Genomic DNA, 20,718 nt, shown 5'->3' on the forward strand with positions numbered 1-20,718 from the left:
TCTTCAGCCATTAGAGAGAACATAAAGACACTTTTCAAATACTACTCATACGTCTCATAGGTACACGTTGTATCTTTAATGCATTGGTATCCATTGCCTAGTAGGCACTAGTGGTATAGGGGCAGCGTCTTTAATTACGCATCAAAACATCCTCGCTAGAATAGGCCCGTGGTATTCCTGCCTGTCGCAAGAGGCCCCTAAAAGGAGTCTCACACGTTTCGGCCTTTATGTGACGGTCTCCTGTCCTGTTTGACCTTTCTAAATTTTCCCGAAGACCGAGCCAATTGGGGAAGGGCGCCTTACATGGTGCATTGTGTCCATGGTGCATTGAGATCTTTAGCTCATTTTCTCGTCGTCGCATTTCAAGCCCGCTGATTCTCCATCTCTTGGGCAAGGGCACCTTCTTGGGTGCGTTTTCCACCTTGCACTATGCAGTGTCGCTTTCTGCGCCGACGATGACCATGGACTTCTTAGCACCTCATATCCAGCATGGTAGCCAGTGCGCTATGTACCCCGTTAATTGTAGTCCCCTGACAACACAGGGATCACTCTGCTGATGCCTGCGCCCATAACTCCCCACGTATGCCATGGAGTAGATGCCCATCTCCCTGGGGCAAGGGGATTCCAGGCAATGACCATCCTGCCAGGTGGCCCTTGCTGAGGCTGGGTGGCGCCCATGGGGTGGGCCCCTAGTCGGAGTGGGTGGTATCAGGGCAGATGACACGCCATGAAGCGTAGTACCTCATCTCTTGCTGGTGGTCCGTCACTATCAGTCTCCAAGCGGGCACAGTCTAACTTCATTCCTAAGAAATATGACCTCACACCAGGGAGGAACGCCAGGCTAAGGATGGCAGTCAAGCTTATTATCTTGTATGTACGAGAGTTGATGGGGAATCTTACATGTCCATGAAGCCTCAGTGTTTTGTGGAGTATTTGGAGGACAAGTTTGGGGAGGTGGAGGGCTTGTCCAAACTGCGCTCTGGGTCAGTCTGGATAAAAACACCATTCTCTGCCCAGTCACGGGCATTACTTGCTTGTGACAAGTTGGGGATGTTTCAGTTACCATCACGCCCCATAAAAGCTTAAATATCGTACAGAGTATTATATTCCACAGGGACCTTCTTTTGCAGTCTGACGACGAGCTGCGCGTGAATTTAAAGCGGTGAGGTGTTCATTTAGTCCAGCACGACCATCAGGGTCCGAGGGATAATGACGCTGCCACCAGTGCCTTCATCTTGGCCTTAGAGGATGACACATTGCCCAGGAAGGTGTAGGTGATGGTCTACTGCTGTGATGTCAAGCCATATATCCCTGCCCAGATGTGGTGCTTTAAGTGCTGGAAGTTCAGCCATATGTCTTCCCACTGTACTCCCAGCGTTACATGTCGATATTGTGGTCGTCTGTCACATCACAATACTCCATGAGCCCCTCCTTTCATCTGTGTCAACTGTGGAGAGCATCATTCACCTTGTTCGCCAGACTTCAGGATTTTACAGAAAGAGAGGAAAATCATGGAATATAAGACCCCGGAACAACTGACCACTGAGGCTAAGAGGAAATTTGAGCACCTACATCCTGTGATTATGACCTCCTCTTCACCGCTGCTACGAGAACTGTTGTCTCCCCATCAGTTGCTCCCATTCCTGTCGCCTCTCAGAACCAGAAGACTACACCTGCCCCCACGATGGTAGGGGGCACTTCCCTCCCTGTTGCTCCTGCACCACCTACTTTGGAAGCAAACCCCCCCCCCCACCCCAACCATCGGGGACATCAGTCCCCACGTCTGAGCTGGAGAAGCGTAAATCTTCTTCAGATCCTCTCGCTAGGAAGGGGTCCCTTGGGGCACTCCCTTCCCAGGTTTCTGCTAGTGGGAAACATGACACCCGCCAGTAGCTGAAGAGCCCAAAAGCAGCTAGTCATAGGGCTTCATGCTCATTTTCTATCCCGGAGACTGAATCAGTGAAGTCCTCCCAGGCAGGGAAACCCAAGGAGAAGCGAGAGAAATTCAGAAAGAAGGTCCCCAAGACCAAAGCAATGGCGATGGCACCCAAACCACCGTTACCTGCAAGCTCTGCATGTGTGGATGACGTGGAGATTTGGTTGTCCACTGAGGACCTAGATGTCGCCGGACCCTCAGAGAGAATGGATATAGACTGCTCAGGCAAAAAGTCGGTGGCAGCAGGTGACCCTGAGGCGTAAAGTGCCTCATTGAATGTTCAATGCCTTCCCAGTCTCACGATGACGTCATCCTCCAGTGGAATTGCAGTGGTTTTTTCCACCACCTGGCTGAGCTACGGCAACTTTTAAGCTTTACACCTGCTATCTGCATTATCCTCCAGGAAACCTGGTTCCCGGCAATGCAATGTTGACCCCCTGTCCTCTGCAGCTATAAGGGATACTACAGGAACCGTAGCGACTATATTGAGTGTCAGGTGGATTGCGTTTATGTCCTGAACTCATGCTGTAGTGAACCTGTGCCTGTTCAAAACCCTCTTGAAGCTGTGGGTGTCAGAATGAGGACGACACAGGAAATCTTCCTCCTGTTAATGTAGTATTCCTGAATGTATTAACTGCACTGATTGGTCAAGTCCCTAAACCTTTCCTACTTTTGGGAGATTTTAACGCCCATAACCCCTTGTCAGGTGGCACAATGTTTACTGGCCGAGGCAGAGATGTCAAAACTTTACTGTCTCAGTTCGACCTCTGCCTTTTAAGTACTGGGGTCGCCACACATTTCCGTGTGGCTCATGGTAGTTACTCAGCCACTGATTTATCAGTTTGCAGTCCAGGACTTCTCCCATGTACCCACTGGAGAGCACATGACGACCTGTGTGGTAGTGACCACTTCTCATCTTTCTGTCACTGCCCCGGCGTTAGGCCCACGGACGCCGGCCTAGTTGGGCTTTAAACAAGGCAGACTGGGAAACTTTCACCTCTGTTGCCACTGTTGAATCTCCTCCACATGGTAACATCGATGTGATGGTTGAGCAGGTGCCTACAATAATCGTTTATGTAGCAGAAGACACGATCCCTCTCTCTTTAGGGTGCCCCAGCGAAAGTCAGTCCCATGGTGGTAGCCAGAAGTCGCTGAAACAATTAAGGAGTGTCGGCGAGCTCTACAGCGGCATAAGCGGACCCTTCCGTGGAGCACGTCATAGCCTTTAAACGGCTCCGTACCGCGATCGCCAACTTATCAAACGACGGAAGCAGGAGTGTTGTGAGAGAGATGTCTCGACCACTGGGTGCCATTCGTCACCTTCCCAAGTCTGGGCAGAGACCAAAAGTGTTTTCGAGTACCAGATCCCAACAGGTGTTCCCTGTGTTAACGTAAATGGCGCGTTACCTACCGACACAAACATAGTGGGAGCTCCTCAGTGCCCTTGCATATCGCCCCGACACAGCTCTTGGGCCAGATCGGATCCACAGTCAGATGATTAAACATCTCTCATCTGACTACAAGCGAGATCTCGTCATCTTCAACTGGAACATGTGTGATGGCGTCTTTCCATGGCAATGACGGGAGAACACATCATTCTGGAGCTCAAACCCGGTAAAAACCCGCTTGATTTGGATAGCTATCAGCTCATCAGCCTCACAAACGTTCTTTGTAAGCTGCTGGAACATATGGTGTGTCGGCGGTTGGGTTGGGTCCTGGAGTCACGTGGCCTACTGGCTCCATGTCAGGGCGGCTCCCAGCAGGGTCGCTCTACCACAGATAATCATGTGTCCCTCGAGTCTCCATCCGAACAGCCTTTTCCAGACGCCTACACCTGGTTGCCGCCTTTTTTGATTTACAAAAAGTGTATGACACCACTTGGCGACATCATATCCTTGCCTGGCAGGGTGGCCGAGCGGTTCTAGGCGCTACAGTCTGGAACCGCGCGACCGCTACGGTCGCAGGTTAGGATCCTGCCTCGGGCATGGATGTGTGTGATGTCCTTAGGTTAGTTAGGTTTAAGTAGTTCTAAGTTCTAGGGGACTGATGACCTCAGATTTTAAGTCCCATATGCTCAGAGCCATTTGAACCATCATATCCTTGCCACATTATACGAGTGGGGTCTCAGAGGCCCGCTCCCGATTTTCATCCAAAATTTCCAGTCGCTTCCAACAATACGTGTCCAACTTGGTTCCTCCCATAGTTCCCCCCATATCCAGCAGAATGTTGTTCCGTAGGCCTCTGTATTGAGTGTGTGTCTATTTTTAGTTGTCATTAATAGTCCAGAAGCAGCTGTAGGGCCATCTGTCTCACCTTGTCTGTATGCAGACGACTTCTGCATTTCGTATTGCTCGACCAACACTCCTGTTGCTGAGCGGCGCCTACAGGGAGCCATCCACAAGGCGCAGTTATGGGCTCTAGCCCACGATTTCCAATTTTCGGCCTCAAAGTCGTGTGCTGTGCACATCTGTCGGCGTCGTATCGTTCATCCAGAATCAGAACTATAGCTTAATGACGATCCACTAACTGTAGTGGAGACACATCGCTTCTTAGGACTGGTTTTTGACACCCGATTGACTTGGCTACCTCACCTTTGTCAGCTTAAACAGAAATGCTGGCAGCACCTCAATGCTCTCCGCTGCCTGAGCAACACCAATTGGGCTGCAGATCACTCTACGCTGCTGCAGCGCTACAGAGCCCTTGTTCAGTTCAATTCAATTAACTATGGGAGTCTGGTTTATGGTTCGGCGGCCCTCTCAGCGTTGCGTTTCCTCGACCCAGTACGCCACTGTGGGGTTCGCCTAGCGACAGGAGCTTTTTAGGACGAGTCCGGTGGTTAGCGTACTTATGGAAGCTGGAGTCCCTGCATTGCACAACTGCTGGCCACTTACGTTGCACACGTTAGTAGTTCCCCTGCGCACCCGAATCAACATCTCCTTTTCCCACTCACGGCGGTTCATCTCCCGTATCAGCGGCCCAGTTCAGCGGTTCCAATTGCAGTTCGTGTCCGATCCCTTCTTTCCAAACTGCAGTCCTTGCCTTTACAACCTATATGTGAGGTCCACTCACGTACACCTCCAGGTTGTACACCTAGGTCGGTGTACACCTTTCACATGGACTCAGTTAACCCCATGGCTCTCTGCTGCCATTTCCTGTCGATTATTGACATGTACCGAGGCCACGAAGTGGCTTACACCGACCGCTCGATGGCTGATGCCCACTTCGGTTTCGCGTATGTCCATGGAGGACATGTTGAACAGCATTCCTTGCCCAATGGCTGCAGTGTTTCCACTGCTGAGCTGGTGGCTATTTGTCGTGCTCTTGAGCACATCCGTTCATGGCCTGGGGAGTCGTTTCTTCTGTGTACTGACTCCTTGAGCAGCCTACAAGCAATCGACCAGTGCTACTCTTGTCATCCTTTCGTAGCGACCATCCACGAGTCCATCTATACCCTGGAACGGTCCAGTCGTTCAGTGGTGTTTGTCTGGACCCCAGGTCACGTCGGAATCCCAGGCAACGAACTTGCCGACAGGCTACACGGAGACCACTTATGGAGATCTGATTCTCTGCAACTGACCTGCATTCAGTACTATGCTGCAAGGTTTTACGGCTTTGGGAGTCGAATTTGCATAACCTCAGCGTGCCTAACAAACTGCGCGTCATTAAGGAGACTACGAATGTGTGGCAGTCCTCCATGGGGGCCTCTAGTAGGGACACTGTGGCTCTCTGCCGGCTCCTCATTGGCCACGTTTGAGTGACACACGGCTACCTCCTGCACCGTGATGACCCACCTCAGCGTCGGTGCGGCGCCCGACTGACAGTGGCCATATCTGGATGAGCTGTCCTTCTTTGGCTGCCCTGCGACCGACTCTTCAGTTACCAGACTCGTTGCCATTAATTTTAGCTGACAACGCCTCATCGGCTAATTTAGTTTTACGTTTAATACGTGACGGTGTGTTTTATCATTCTATATAAGTTTTAGCGCATATTCTTTGTCCCTTTGCGTTGTCCACTCTAATGTTTTTAGGGTGGATGTTTTAATGTGTCGCAGAGTGACTGACTTTTCCATTTTATTCTCGTGGTCGGCCAGCCACGGTCATCTAGTCTCTTGGTTTATCCCTTCTACCTGTTTCTTGCTTCTCTCTGTTATTTTCTTTTCCTGTTTTGTCACAGTAGTGTTGGTTGTCCTTCTGTCGTTCTTCTGGTTCTTCCTTTCTCCTGTTATTGTGCTGTACGTCTCCTTCTTCTTCTTTCCCTTGTGAAATTATTTTACCGGGAACAAGGGACCAATGACCTCACAGTTTCGTCGCTTCCCACCTCTCCCCCCCCGCTTCTCCCCCCCCCCACCCCGCTTCTCTCCCCCCCCCCCCCCTCCTCTTTTAAAGCAACTAACCGGGCATGAAAGTCGCCACCGCTTAAATTTTGATTAATTGGCGGCTGCAGCCGAACACTTCCGTCATAAGAAGTCACCCTCATTCAGCCAACGGCCAGTGCGGAGGAGTGGACAGAAGGTTCAGGGCACTCTTTTGTCCTTGGGGTGGGAAACTGCCCATAAAGGCGGAGGAATCAGCTACGATCAACGGCATGAGGTCCGCCCCTGGTAGGTCAGTGATCAGTGTGCCAGAAAGTCAATCCTATGGGACTGGGTTCGTTTCCTGGCTGGGTCGGAGGTTTTCTCCGCTCAGGGACTGGGTATTGTATTGTCCTAATCAGCATTTCATCCCCATGGACGCGCAAGTCGCCAAAGTGGCGTCAAATCAAAAGACTTGCACCCGGCGAACGGTCTACACGACGGGAGGACCTAGTCAGACGACATTTACATTTAACAGCATGAGGATGCAGAATGAAATGGAAACCACTACATTGAAGACACATAATGTGTATCCACAGAACATGTGGCCTGTATTTGAAGAAGTGTCATGATTTTTCCATTGCCTTGATGATTTCTCCATTGGCATTCCGTAATACTGTAGTTCCCCATTCGGATCTCTAGGAGGGGACTGCCAAGGTGGAGGTGACCATGAGGAAATTATTGAATAATCAACGAAAAGATAAGTCGGGGCGTGGAATGCCAGAAGCTTCAATGTGGTAAGGAAGCTAGAAAATCTGGAAAGGGAAGTGCAAAGGCTGAGTCTAGATATAGTAGGGATCGGTGAAGTGAAATGGAAAGAAGACAGGGATTTCTGGACAGGTGAGTGTAGAGTAATATCAACTAGAGCGAGAAATGCTACGACGGGGGTAGGATTCGTTATGAACAGGAAGGTACGGCAAAGAATGTGTTACAGTGGAGAGTTCAGTCATACGGTTGTTCTTGTCAAAATCGACAGCAAACCAACACCGACAACGACAGTTCAGATGCACATGACGACGTCGCAAGCTGAAGATAAAGAGATACAGAAAGTATGAGGGTATTGGAAGGGTAATACAGTACACAAAAGGGAAATCAAAGCCTTACAGTCACGGGGGTCTGGAATGCAGTTATAGGGGAAGGAGTAGAAAAAAAGATTACAGGAGAGTATGGGCTTGGGACAACTAATGAAAGAGGAGAAAGACTAACTGAGTTCTGTAACAAGTTTCAGCTAGTAATAGCGAATACCTGTTCACGCACCCAGGATCAGATATACTCAGATCACAACGTAGTAGTGATCAGTCAGGAAGAATCAATATGCAAAGAAGTGGGATACGGAAGTACTAAGGAATGATGAGATACGCTTGAAGTTCTCTAATGCTGTAGATACAGCAATAAGGAACAGCTCAGTAGGCAGAATAGTAGAAGAGGAATGGACATCCCTAAAAAGACCAATCACGGAAGTTGGAAAGAAGAACATAGGTACAAAGACTTCAACTGCAAAGAAACCATGGGTAACAGAACAAGTACTTCAGCTGATCGATGAAAGGAGGACGTATTGAAATGAAATGTTCAGGGAAACTCTGGAGAACGTAAAAACAAGTTGCTGTTGAATGGAATAAATAAAGTGCAGGAAGCTAGGACGAAATAGCTGCATGAAAAAAAGTGAAGAAATCTAAAAAGACATATTTGTTGGAAGGACTGACTCAGCCTACAGGAAAGTCATAACAGCCTTCGGCTACACTAAACGCTAGGGTGGTAACATGGAGAGTGCAATGGGAGTTCCACTTTTACGTACAAAGGAGAGAGCGGATAGGTAGAAAGAGTACATTGAAGACCTCTATGAGGGGGAAGATATGTCTGATGTGACAGAAGAAAAAACAGGAGTGATTCAGAAGAGATATGGGATCTACTATTAGAATCGAAATTAAGGGAGCTTTGGTGGACGTAAGATCAAATAAGACAGAAGGGATAAATTACATTCCATTAGAATTTCTAAAATCATTGGGGGAAATAACAAAACGGCTATTCTAGTTGGTGTGTAGAATGTGAGTCTGGCGACATACCATCTGACTTTCGGAAAAATATCATCCACACAATTCCGAAGAGTGCAAGAGCTGACAAGTGCGAGAATCGTCACACAATCATCTTAACAGCTCATGCATCCAATTTGATGACAAGAATAATGTACAGAGGAATGGAAAAGAAAATTGAATATGTGCTAGACGCCGATCAGTTTGGCTTTAGAAAAGAGAGACCAGAGAGGCAATTCTGACATTGCGGTTGGTAACGGAAACAAGACAAAAGAAAAATCAAGACGCTTTAATGGGATTTGTCGACCTGAAAGCGCTTTGATGGGATTTGTCGACCTGAAAGAAAGCTTTCGACAATGTAAAATGGTGCAAGATATTCGCAGCTGTGAGAAAAATAGGGGTAAGCTATGAGGAGAGACAGGTAATGTACAACATCTACAAGAACCAGAAGGGAATAATGGACGACCAAGAACGAAGCGCTCGGATTAAAATTGGTGTAAGAGAAGGATGTAGTCTTTGCTCCCGCCCCCCACCCCCACCCCCTACTGTTCAATCTGTACATCGAAGAAGCAGTGTTGGAAATGAAAGAAAGGTTCAGGTGTGGGATTAAAATTCAAGGTGAAAGGATAGCAGTGATATGATTCGCTGATGATATTGCTATCCTGAGTGAAAGCTTGGAAGAACGGCATGATATGCTGAATGGAATGAACAATGTAACGAGTAGAGAAAACGGGCTGGGAGTTAATCGAAGAAAGATTAAAGTAATGAGAAGTAGCAGAAATGATAACTGCGAGAAAGTTGACATCAGGATTGATGGTCATGAAGTAGTTGAAGTTAAGGAATTTTGCTACCTAAGCAGCAAGAAACCAGTGACGGACGGAGCAAGGAGGACATCAAAATCAGACTGGCACTGGCAAAAAGATCATTCCTGGTCGAGAGAATTGTACTAGTATGAAAAATAGGCCTTAATTTGAGGAAGAAATGTCTGAGAATGTACTTTTGGAGCACAGCAGTGTACAGTAGGAAAACATGGACTGTGGGAAAACCGGAACAGAAGAGAATCGAAGCATTTGAGGGTAGTGCTTCAGGCGAATGTTGAAAATTAGGTGCTCTGACTAGGCAAGGAATGAAGAGGTTCTGCGCAGTTCTGGAGAGGAAAAGAATATGTGGAATACGAGGGTCACTCCAAAAGAAATGCACTCTATTTTTTTTTAAATCCATCTTTTATTCTACATGTTTGAAAGTTTTACAGTGTGTAGATACATCCTTTAGGAACAATATTTTCGTTTCTCCACACAATTTCCATCCCTCTCACCTGGCTTACGCCATCTTGGAACCAGCGCCTGTATACCCGCACAGTAAAATTCTGGACCAACCTGTTGGAGCCACTGTTTGGCAGCGTGTACAAGGGAGTCATCTTCAAACCTTGTTCCACGAAGAGAGTCTTTCAGTTCCCCAAAGAGATGATAGTCACACGGAGCCAGGTCAGGACTGTAAGGTGGGTGTTTCAGTGTTGTCCATCCGAGTTTTGCCATCGCTTCCATGTTTTTTTGACTGACATGTGGCCATGCATTGTCATGCAACAGCAAAACATCCTGCTTTTGCCGATGTGGTCGAACACGACTCGGTCGAGCGTGAAATTTATTCAGTGTCGTCACATATGCATCAGAATTTATGGTGGTTCCACTTGGCATGATGTCCACAAGCAAGAGTCCTTCGGAATCGAAAAACACCATAGCCATAACTTTTCCAGCAGAAGGTGGGATTTTGAATTTTTTTTTTCTTGGGTGAATTTGCATGATGCCACTCCATTGATTGCCTCTTCATCTCTGGTGAAAAATGATAGAGCCATGTTTCATCACCTGTCACAATTCTTTCAAGAAATTCATCTCCGCCATTCTCGTACTGTTCCAAAAGTTCGCTGCATACCGTTTTTCTTGTTTCTTTGTGAGCCACTGTCATCATCCTGGGAACCCACGTGGCACAAACCTTTTTTAACGCCAACACTTTCTGTATTCTGCAAACACTTCCTTCCCCTATCCCAATGTAGCGTGACAATTCGTTCACTGTGATGCGTCTGTCAGCAGTCACCATTTCGTTAACTCTCTGCACATTGTCTGGAGTGTGTGCAGTACGAGGCCTGCCGCCGCGAGGACAATCCTCAATATTGCCGTGCCCGCTTTCATCACGTAACCTGCTTGCCCTCTGACTAACTGTACTGCGATCGACAGTAGCGCCTCCATACACCTTTTTCAACCTCTTGTGGATGTTTCCCACTGTCTCGTTTTCACAGCACAGGAATTCTATGATAGCACGTTGCTTATGACGAATGTCAAGTGTAGCAGCCATCTTGAAGACATGCTGTGACGGCGCCACTCACGGGAACAGGTTGAACTAAGTTTGAAAACAAGCGGGAAGGATGTATCTACACACTGTAAAACTTTCACACATGCAGAATGAAAACTGTATTTTTACAAAAATTGTGTGCATTTCTTTTGGAGTGACCCTCGTACATTGACAACTAGAGGAGACAGAATGATAGGAAATCTGTTACGACATCATGGAATAACTTCCATGGTACTAGAGGGAGCTGTAGACGGCGAAAACTAAAGGAAGACAGGGACTGGAATATATTCAGCAAATAATTGAAGATGTAGGTTGCAAGTGCTACTCTGAGATGGAGGTTGGCACAGGAGAGGAATTCGTGGCAGGTCGCATCAAACCAGTCAGAAGACTGATGACCCCCCCCCCCCCCCAAAAAAAAGAAGCCTTCTGCACCCTCATACCATTGATCATTGCTGATTCTTCCACCTTTTAATGGCAGTTTTCCCACACCAAGGGCCGTCTCAACCTCTGTCTGCTCCTCTGTCGTCCTTGAGAACGCCGTTGGCAGAACAGGAGTGACACATTTTGTCGGAAGTCTTCGACCGCCATTGCTGATGATTTCTATTCATAATTTAAGCGATGTCTGTCTGCGAACATAGGACCTAGGATGTTTTGATTATCAGTCAAATCCACTACCCCTAGCCTATGAGTGAACTATGCAGTCAGAATGTCAGTGGTTTACCCATCCATGTTACTTGGCTCTTTCACAGACAGCAGTTCTTAGGGTTTACAAATCACCCACAAATGGGTTGGCTGGCTGAGATAAGATTGGAAGCTCTGTAAGAGGACATCCAACTGCCCCCCCCCCCTCTCCTCTTCCTCTTGTTCCTCTTGTCAATATATATAGAGTTCCCTCTAGGCACCCACCGTCATGTGTTCGATTTGTATAGACATTTCCGTGACACCAAGGTAATTGCTGACCACACCATTCACAGAAGCCTATTCCGTTCGATTCTTTACGACGACCTGAATTAGACATGCATCTACACAGACAGATCGACAGAGACAGTGTAGGTTACGCTTCTGCGTACCCAAGGGGCCACGAAAAGTATACTCTGTGCTGGTCGTATGAACTGTATACACTGCAGAGTTGGTCGTCATATCACGAACTCTGCAATACATTAAAAATCTCTTCACAAAGTACTCCTAGGTTAGTAGTGAATTAATGAACTGTTCACAAGGTAAATCACAGTGCTACCCCAGAAATATTTTAGCAGCTAGCAGCCAAGATCTCTTTGTTGACATCCAGCTCTGCGGCACCACCGTAACATTCCTCTGGACACAGAGTCACGTAGGTATTCCGCGAAATGAACTTTCTGAAAAATTAGTTAAAGAAGCAACAATCGGAGGCAAACTTGAATTTCTAGTACCGGGTACAGACCGATGATTGCAACAGCGGCATCAGATTTTGAAATCCTGAGACATGGAATGGCAGGCTACCACAACCTTCAAGGGAACGACCAAGGGATGACATCCTTCTCTCTAGCCCTCTCGGAAAGATGACGTTGTACTGTGCCGACTACTTATCGGCCACACCAGACTTCCAAACGAGTTCCTTTCATCTAAAGAGGACTGCTACGAATGCTGCTGAAGTAGTCACCTCACAGTAGATCATACTCTCACAATGTGTGCCCAGCTGACTGGTCTGAGACGAGCCAACAACTTGTCTACCTCCCTGTCCCAAATACTTGGGGACGGTGGGATAGCAGCTAACGAAGTCATAAGTTTACTGAGAAAAAGCGGATTATGTTAGAAAATTTCATACACCTTAACTTTAGATATTAGGAGTTGAAGTGGGGGAGTGCCTTTCGCTGCGGCGTGTGACCCGAGTGTCCTCTGGCTACTTTCATCCCTCTGCACTGTCATGCATTTATAAATTTTTATGTAGCAATCTTATTTATCCAATTGTTGAAACTAATTAGCTCTCTATTCTGTACAGTATTCATTTTCTCACCCCGATTCAGACGTACATGCTATGACGACTCTTCCTGGTGTGGCCTTCAGTGACCAGTTGCAGTTTTTAGCAGCGTGTGTTTTATCTTACTTTTTAACTATCTGATTAATTCTGTGAAGCACATTTTCATCCACGACGACAAGTTCACATGCCCCGGAGCTGCCAATTCTCCTTTTCACGTTTCATATTTTCCTATGGGATGTTACACTGAAAAAGGAACTGATAACCAAGTTGTTTAATCCCTTTAAACCAATAATCATCATAAATTATTAACACTCTTCTGTAAGAAACTTCCTGGCAGATTAAAACTGTGTGCCCGACCGAGACTCGAACTCGGGACCTTTGCCTTTCGCGGGCAAGTGCTCTACCAACTGAGCTACCGAAGCACGACTCACGTCCGGTACTCACAGCTTTACTTCTGCCAGCACCTCGTCTCCTACCTTCCAAACTTTACAGAAGCTCTCCTGCGAACCTGCGCAGGAGAGCTTCTGTAAAGTTTGGAAGGTAGGAGACGAGGTACTGGCAGAAGTAAAGCTGTGAGTACCGGACGTGAGTCGTGCTTCGGTAGCTCAGTTGGTAGAGCACTTGCCCGCGAAAGGCAAAGGTCCCGAGTTCGAGTCTCGGTCGGGCACACAGTTTTAATCTGCCAGGAAGTTTCATATCTGCGCACACTCCGCTGCAGAGTGAAAATCTCATTCTGGAGACTCTTCTGTAACTTTGTGAAAACATACGCAGTGTACACAGAATACACAAAAGGGTGCCAAGAGTGGCGGAAGGTTGATAGGTGAGCACGAGGGGTGAATGGGAAGACCCAGCCAAGAAAAGAGCTAAGTTAAATAGCTTTCTACACCTACATCTACACTCCGCAAGCCACCGTACAGCTGCTAGTCGTGTCCTTTCCTATTCCACTCTCAGAGCGAGGAAAAAACGATTATCTTTATGCCTCCGTACAAGCCATAATTCCTCTTATATTCATGGCACTCATGCGAAATGTACGTTGATGGCAGTACAATCGTTCTGTAGTCAGCATCAAATGCCGGTTCTCTAAATTTTCTCAATGCGGTTTCGCGAAAAGAACGACGTCTTCTCTCCAGGGATTCCCATTTGAGCTCACGAAGCATCTCTGCAATACTTCGTGTTGACAGTCTAGCGGCTCGCCTCTAAATTGCTTCGATGTCTTCCTTTATTTCGGTGTCGTGTGTGAGCTAACATCCCTGAGATGTTCGGGCTCACATGCGGTTCCTTTTAGTCGAAATGTCTTGGCTGAAACTCGTTTATGGGTTGAACCGCACGTGTCGCATTACACGCCCTAAGCTACACACTCGTGACACTTTGGTTAAATTGTCTGGCTGATGACAAGTTTTCTAAATACAAAGTTAATATAACTATAGTAACAGTAATAATATCGGGAACTAAATTAACAATCCAAAAATGATGTAGGCCTCACAGTTGCAATTTGGTTAGAATAATGTTTATTCAGAAAGCAAAATAACAGCGAAAGAGGTCGTATTTGGAATTACTATTACACTCGAGCGCATATCCATTTGACACAGTTCGATCATTCAGTCTCATCGCGAGATACAAGTTATCTACGCGAAAAGTTCACATCAGGCGCGGCTGCTCACCTCTCAGAGACTAAGTCTCGCGATACCACACAAAGCGAAATTTTCTAAATCGCTTCACTTCCTAGCTGCTTAAGACGGACTGTCCGCTTTCGCGTCTCAATCCGGAGTGTACCCTTTGGCGTCTCGAACACAACTGCCCTCTGCCCGTCTCCGACCGCGTTTCTCGCGCACCGAACATCTTCGCCCAACTGACTAGCGCAGTTATCTTTCCTGAAGCCGTCCATCTGATTGGCTACAACTTATTGTACATTACTTTACATTTTAACATATTTAAATAATCAAAGCTTGACCACTTTCACTTTCTAAATAAAGTAACAGTAATATCCATTACATAATAAATGTCAAGGTTTTTTTTTTTTTACATAAAACCGATACAATTTTCTTCTTAGCTTTGAATGCCACGGCCAGTAGCCTTGCACCAATGTGCTTTCTGATAAATAAATAAAGAACAAAAGTAAGTATTGTGCACCAGACTGTACAACAAACATTCCATTACCTAATGATCCAATAAGGTGTCACGCTGCCATCGTTGAATGTGTTTTGCGTGGAGGAAATGATGATCTGATGCTTAAATGTAAATACAGATAATTTAAATTTACTATATCTTTTAAACAAATGAAGTTACAGAGTTGATATTTACAACGTTGGTCATTTTAATGATGTTCTTCTATGTGAAATATCGATCGTTAAGATCGACCAAAGCGTTCAGACATTAGCATTCATGTCTTTGTTACAAAACTTGTTAATTTCACTTTAACAGTAAATAATAAACTCTTATAGATATGATCAATATTCAAATTTCATTGGGACCCACATGAAAATCTATGAAGGATGGTAAATTAAAATTACTGTGGCTTAATTCCCTGAATTATTACAGAATTAAATAGTTTTTATAAATGTTTCCCTTTATGGCCGATCTTAGGTCCGCCATATTTAACACTGCTACGTCTCCTCGGCCACAAAAGCCTTCTACTGGGATTTCCTATGACGTAGGTTCTCGTCTGTCTCACTCGCACACTACAGCGCTTAGGCCTCAATAGACGCCTGTGAGTTTCCCCATCTCGTGGTGAACCTGCGCCCTTCGTGGCAACCTGTTCTGGACGACAGGGTCCGTTTCACAATTCCTGAAGGCTGACTCTTTCAGTCATATTCTTAAATGAGAGCGCAATGCTCGTTAACTCACAGGTGGGAATTCCAAACATTCGAGCAGCAATCAAGAATGGGTCGCACTAATTTTCTGTACGTGAGCTACACTTCTCTAGCATTCTTCCAACAAACCGAAAGTCGGCGGTTATCCCTCCCCAATACCGCTCTTGTGAGCTTGCTACATTTTATATTGCTTTGCAACGTTACACCTAGATATTTAATTGATAGGACTGTCAGGCCGCATATACAGTGCTTTTCTCGAACCCTACGGGACTGTTTCTCCTACTCACTGCATCAATTTACATATTTTCTACAGTTAGAGCAAGCTGTTATTCATCAGATCAAACAGAAGAACGTATTTTCTTACGGCCACTCAACGACGACAGATTACCGTTTACCACAGCGTCTTTGGCAAACACAGATACATTACTTCGCACGCTGTCTGTCAGATCATTTATGTATCTAGAGAGTAAGAGCGGTGCTACCACACTTCCCAGGCCCACTCTTGAACAATACCCTTGTCTCTGATTAACATTCTCCGCCGATGACAGCATACTAGGTTCTACTACTCAAGAAGTCTTAGAGTCATTCATATATCTCTATTCCGTATACTGCTCGGATCTTCGCTAAGTCTGCTGTGGGACACCGAACCAATCGCTTTCGTGAAATCGAGGAATGTGGACTCTGCCTGTTGCCCGTCATCCATGGTCAGAGGATATCGTGTGAGAAAAGGACAAGCTGAGTTCCACAGGCGCGGTGCTTTCTGAATCCATGCTGATTTGTGGATACAAGCTTTTCCGTCTAAAGAAAATTTATTATTTTGGAACTGAGAAAATCTTAGACTTCTGCAGCAGTCCCATCTGAAGAGTACTGGTCTGTAATTTTGCGGATCTGTTCTTTACGCTGCTGATATACAGAAGTCACTTACGCTTTTTCCCATTTGCTTGGGACTTTGCGCTGGGCGAGAGTACTCTTTGCTAAAACGAATTGGGGTTCCATCCGAACTCGGTGACTTAATTGTTTTCAGATCTTTCATTTGCTTCTCAACGCCAGGGATGCCTATTCTATGACTTCCATTCGGGAGTCGGTGAGACGGTCAGACAATTGTATGTGAGTACGACCCTCTTGCGTGAATGATTTATTAAACGTGAATCTTAAAACTTAAGCCTTCCCTTTGCTTCCTTATATTGCCACACCAGACTGGTCAAAGAGTGACTAGACAGTAGCCTTCGGCCGCTCAGTGATTCTACGTAGGACCAGAATTTTCTTGGGTTCTCGTAACATTTTTTTCTAAGATACGACTATGGGTGTTGCGCACTTCACGCATCTATCTTATCTATCTTCTTACAGACGCAAAATTTCTAAAGACTTTTGCCTGTCGTCATTTGCGCATTCTTTCTTGAAATGAGAGTGCCAATTGTCTCTACTTCCTCAGTATTTTCCGAATTTTGTTGCTAAATCATATAGTATCTTTTCCATCCTTAATCCACTTACACGGTTCATACTTGTCCACAACGCGAGTTACAATCCGTTTAAACATACTTCTACGTCCTTCATATTGGAACTAAATGATGTCAGTCATTATCTAAATGAGACGCTAAAAACTACTTATTTTCTCTTTCTAGCAAAAATACTCTCCTAATCTTAATTTTTTTTTTACTGTAGTGACTATCGTTGCTACGACATCTCCTCGAGTCAAATCTGTCTCTATGTTGACAAAATCGATAAGGTGAGATTGGTTTGCAGCTACACGGTATAAAATATTTCTATTGAATGTGAATTGTCGAACTAACAGCTCGAGACAGTTTTCGGAAAGCATGTTCAAAAACTATTTCATAAGATTCTGCCCATACCACGTGCAATGACCCCCATAGACGTCCCATTATATCCTCGGTAGGTCAAAATTTCCTGGTTGATCTGGATATTTCCACTCTACTGAGCCTAGAATTTCCTTGAATGTTTCTAAAGCTTTCACATGGGAATAGGGAGGCCTGTAAAAAACCCGATAATTGAGTTAATCTAGGCCTGTTTTTCGTATCCACTAACTTCACAGTTAGACTCAGGTTCGACGTCGATAGACACAGTATTTTTGCTGACTGCAATGAACAATCCCATCCTAGAGCGTCCATCTGCCTTTTCGATATACATTCGACACCACACTAAATATTTAGGAGCTTGCTATTTCAGATTTCGACCAGCTCTTGGTTCCGAGAACAATTTGGACGCGACAAATTTCCTGGAGGGTGGTAAATTCGGGAACTTTGTTGCGAATACTTCGACAGTTTACCGTTAAAATTTTGGCAGTCGAAGGTTCTTTACTTTGTATTAGGTCTGATTTCTCTCTCTGCATAATGATTGCGGAGCTTTCATGAGAGAACCTAAAACTACCGCTTAGCGTAGAGAGCCCCAAATGTACTCCACAAGTACTCCACTACCCGAGTAGCTTCTTCCTTTCTGTATTGCACCGCTGACTAATCACCGGGTGTCCTAAAATTCTCCACCCCATAACACAGGACCAGAAACCTGCAGCCAAGACAGTCACGGAATCAACGGAGCCTAATGCAGACCCTTCATTTGGCTCCAAACTAAAGGACCTGGATCTCTCGATCAACTCGGGGAACGTTACAGCATATCGTGGGCTCTGTGTGCGCCCTGCAGTAAGGTCAAGAGTCTTCACCACTTCCACCAGTCACCTGGACGAACAGAGGATGGCCTCAGAACCCAAATGACAGGCATCATTGGTGCCGATGTTAGCCGCAACATTGAGACAGCTGCATCCTGCACGCTCGATAGCTACAGGCAGGGCCTCCTCGGCATTCGCTACAAAAACTACTTCAGCATCTAGTAGACGCCTTATATGCTGATTACAGCAAAAGAAAAGGAAAAAGAAAGTTATACGTCTGCCCGAAACAAGGGTGTGCTGATGTTTTCCAGAATGCTTCACGAACTGGAATTTCATATTATCTAACTTCGAAAATAAAAATAAATAATGTCCGCTATTCATGCTAGTTACTAATTCAAAACCACGCTTAAATCATAAAAAGAGATTTCTGCGTCAGTTTCAAGCTAAAGGGTGTGACCTCAAGAAATGAATGTAATAAGAGTAGATAAACATGCATATCGCCTACCAGCTTAATTCTGTTCTCCTTATTCAGTTATCCTAAGCTTCCGCATGCAGTTCCTTCGACACGAAGGGGCTGGATCTTGTCTGCAGAAGTTGATTGTATATTAACATATACACTCCTGGAAATGGGAAAAAGAACACATTGACACCGGTGTGTCAGACCCACCATACTTGCTCCGGACACTGCGAGAGGGCTGTACAAGCAATGATCACACGCACGGCACAGCGGACACACCAGGAACCGCGGTGTTGGCCGTCGAATGGCGCTAGCTGCGCAGCATTTGTGCACCGCCGCCGTCAGTGTCAGCCAGTTTGCCGTGGCATACGGAGCTCCATCGTAGTCTTTAACACTGGTAGCATGCCGCGACAGCGTGGACGTGAACCGTATGTGCAGTTGACGGACTTTGAGCGAGGGCGTATAGTGGGCATGCGGGAGGCCGGGTGGACGTACCGCCGAATTGCTCAACACGTGGGGCGTGAGGTCTCCACAGTACATCGATGTTGTCGCCAGTGGTCGGCGGAAGGTGCATGTGCCCGTCGACCTGGGACCGGACCGCAGCGACGCACGGATGCACGCCAAGACCGTAGGATCCTACGCAGTGCCGTAGGGGACCGCACCGCCACTTCCCAGCAAATTAGGGACACTGTTGCTCCTGGGGTATCGGCGAGGACCATTCGCAACCGTCTCCATGAAGCTGGGCTACGGTCCCGCACACCGTTAGGCCGTCTTCCGCTCACACCCCAACATCGTGCAGCCCGCCTCCAGTGGTGTCGCGACAGGCGTGAATGGAGGGACGAATGGAGACGTGTCGTCTTCAGCGATGAGAGTCGCTTCTGCCTTGGTGCCAATGATGGTCGTATGCGTGTTTGGCGCCGTGCAGGTGAGCGCCACAATCAGGACTGCATACGACCGAGGCACACAGGGCCAACACCCGGCATCATGGTGTGGGGAGCGATCTCCTACACTGGCCGTACACCACTGGTGATCGTCGAGGGGACACTGAATAGTGCACGGTACATCCAAACCGTCATCGAACCCATCGTTCTACCATTCCTAGACCGGCAAGGGAACTTGCTGTTCCAACAGGACAATGCACGTCCGCATGTATCCCGTGCCACCCAACGTGCTCTAGAAGGTGTAAGTCAACTACCCTGGCCAGCAAGATCTCCGGATCTGTCCCCCATTGAGCATGTTTGGGACTGGATGAAGCGTCGTCTCACGCGGTCTGCACGTCCAGCACGAACGCTGGTCCAACTGAGGCGCTAGGTGGAAATGGCATGGCAAGCCGTTCCACAGGACTACATCCAGCATCTCTACGATCGTCTCCATGGGAGAATAGCAGCCTGCATTGCTGCGAAAGGTGGATATACACTGTACTAGTGCCGACATTGTGCATGCTCTGTTGCCTGTGTCTATGTGCCTGTGGTTCTGTCAGTGTGATCATGTGATGTATCTGACCCCAGGAATGTGTCAATAAAGTTTCCCCTTCCTGGGACAATGAATTCACGGTGTTCTTATTTCAATTTCCAGGAGTGTAATTATATCGTCTCTAGTGTTCTTTTTTTTCGTAAGTCTTTCACAATAAAAATTTCACCCTGCGATGCAGCATCAGTATTTCTGATATTGGCTGCAACAAATGTTTTTTGGTAGTTTCGCAGGAAAGCACTGTAATATTTGTGAACGTAACCTGTGTATGATCTGTGTTCAGAAATAAAACTTTTTCATGTGATTGTTTAAAACTGTGGGTATTGCACGTATTGCACGTCGTGTAATGATATTTCAGACATGTCGTCGACCAGAAGTTTCACAATTTATATTACTCGTATGGTCACTGCTCAACATAAGTGACGGAAATAAGGACTATTTCTTCCGACTATCTGTAAGTTTGACAGTACAGTACTCTGTCGTATTAGTATTAGAACGAATGTTTGTAGAACTCCACTGCAATGTTTTCCGTAATACAAATATTACATTAATATAAAGAAAAATAAAGCAAAAACGACTCCAAAGCAACGAAAAAGTTACCCCAATACAGACAATAAATAATACTAGATGTGGTGTGTTTACTATCCAGTCCACAACAATAACTTCTGATGTGCTAACGTACCGTTGAAATTATGAACTTTTGTCCCTTCTATTCCATCTCTTTGCACCACCGCCGACCGG

General features: G+C 46.4%; 1 protein-coding gene across 1 annotated transcript in view; it reads left to right on the forward strand.

Moving 5' to 3' along the window:
- The window catches only part of LOC126176190 (solute carrier family 22 member 7-like), a 139,523-nt gene that overhangs the window by 12,311 nt on the left and 106,494 nt on the right, over positions 1-20,718 (forward strand). The gene's annotated exons all lie outside the window — the stretch shown is intronic.

Source organism: Schistocerca cancellata, chromosome 3, assembly GCF_023864275.1.
Source record: "Schistocerca cancellata isolate TAMUIC-IGC-003103 chromosome 3, iqSchCanc2.1, whole genome shotgun sequence".
Classification (NCBI taxonomy): Eukaryota; Metazoa; Arthropoda; class Insecta; order Orthoptera; family Acrididae; genus Schistocerca; species Schistocerca cancellata.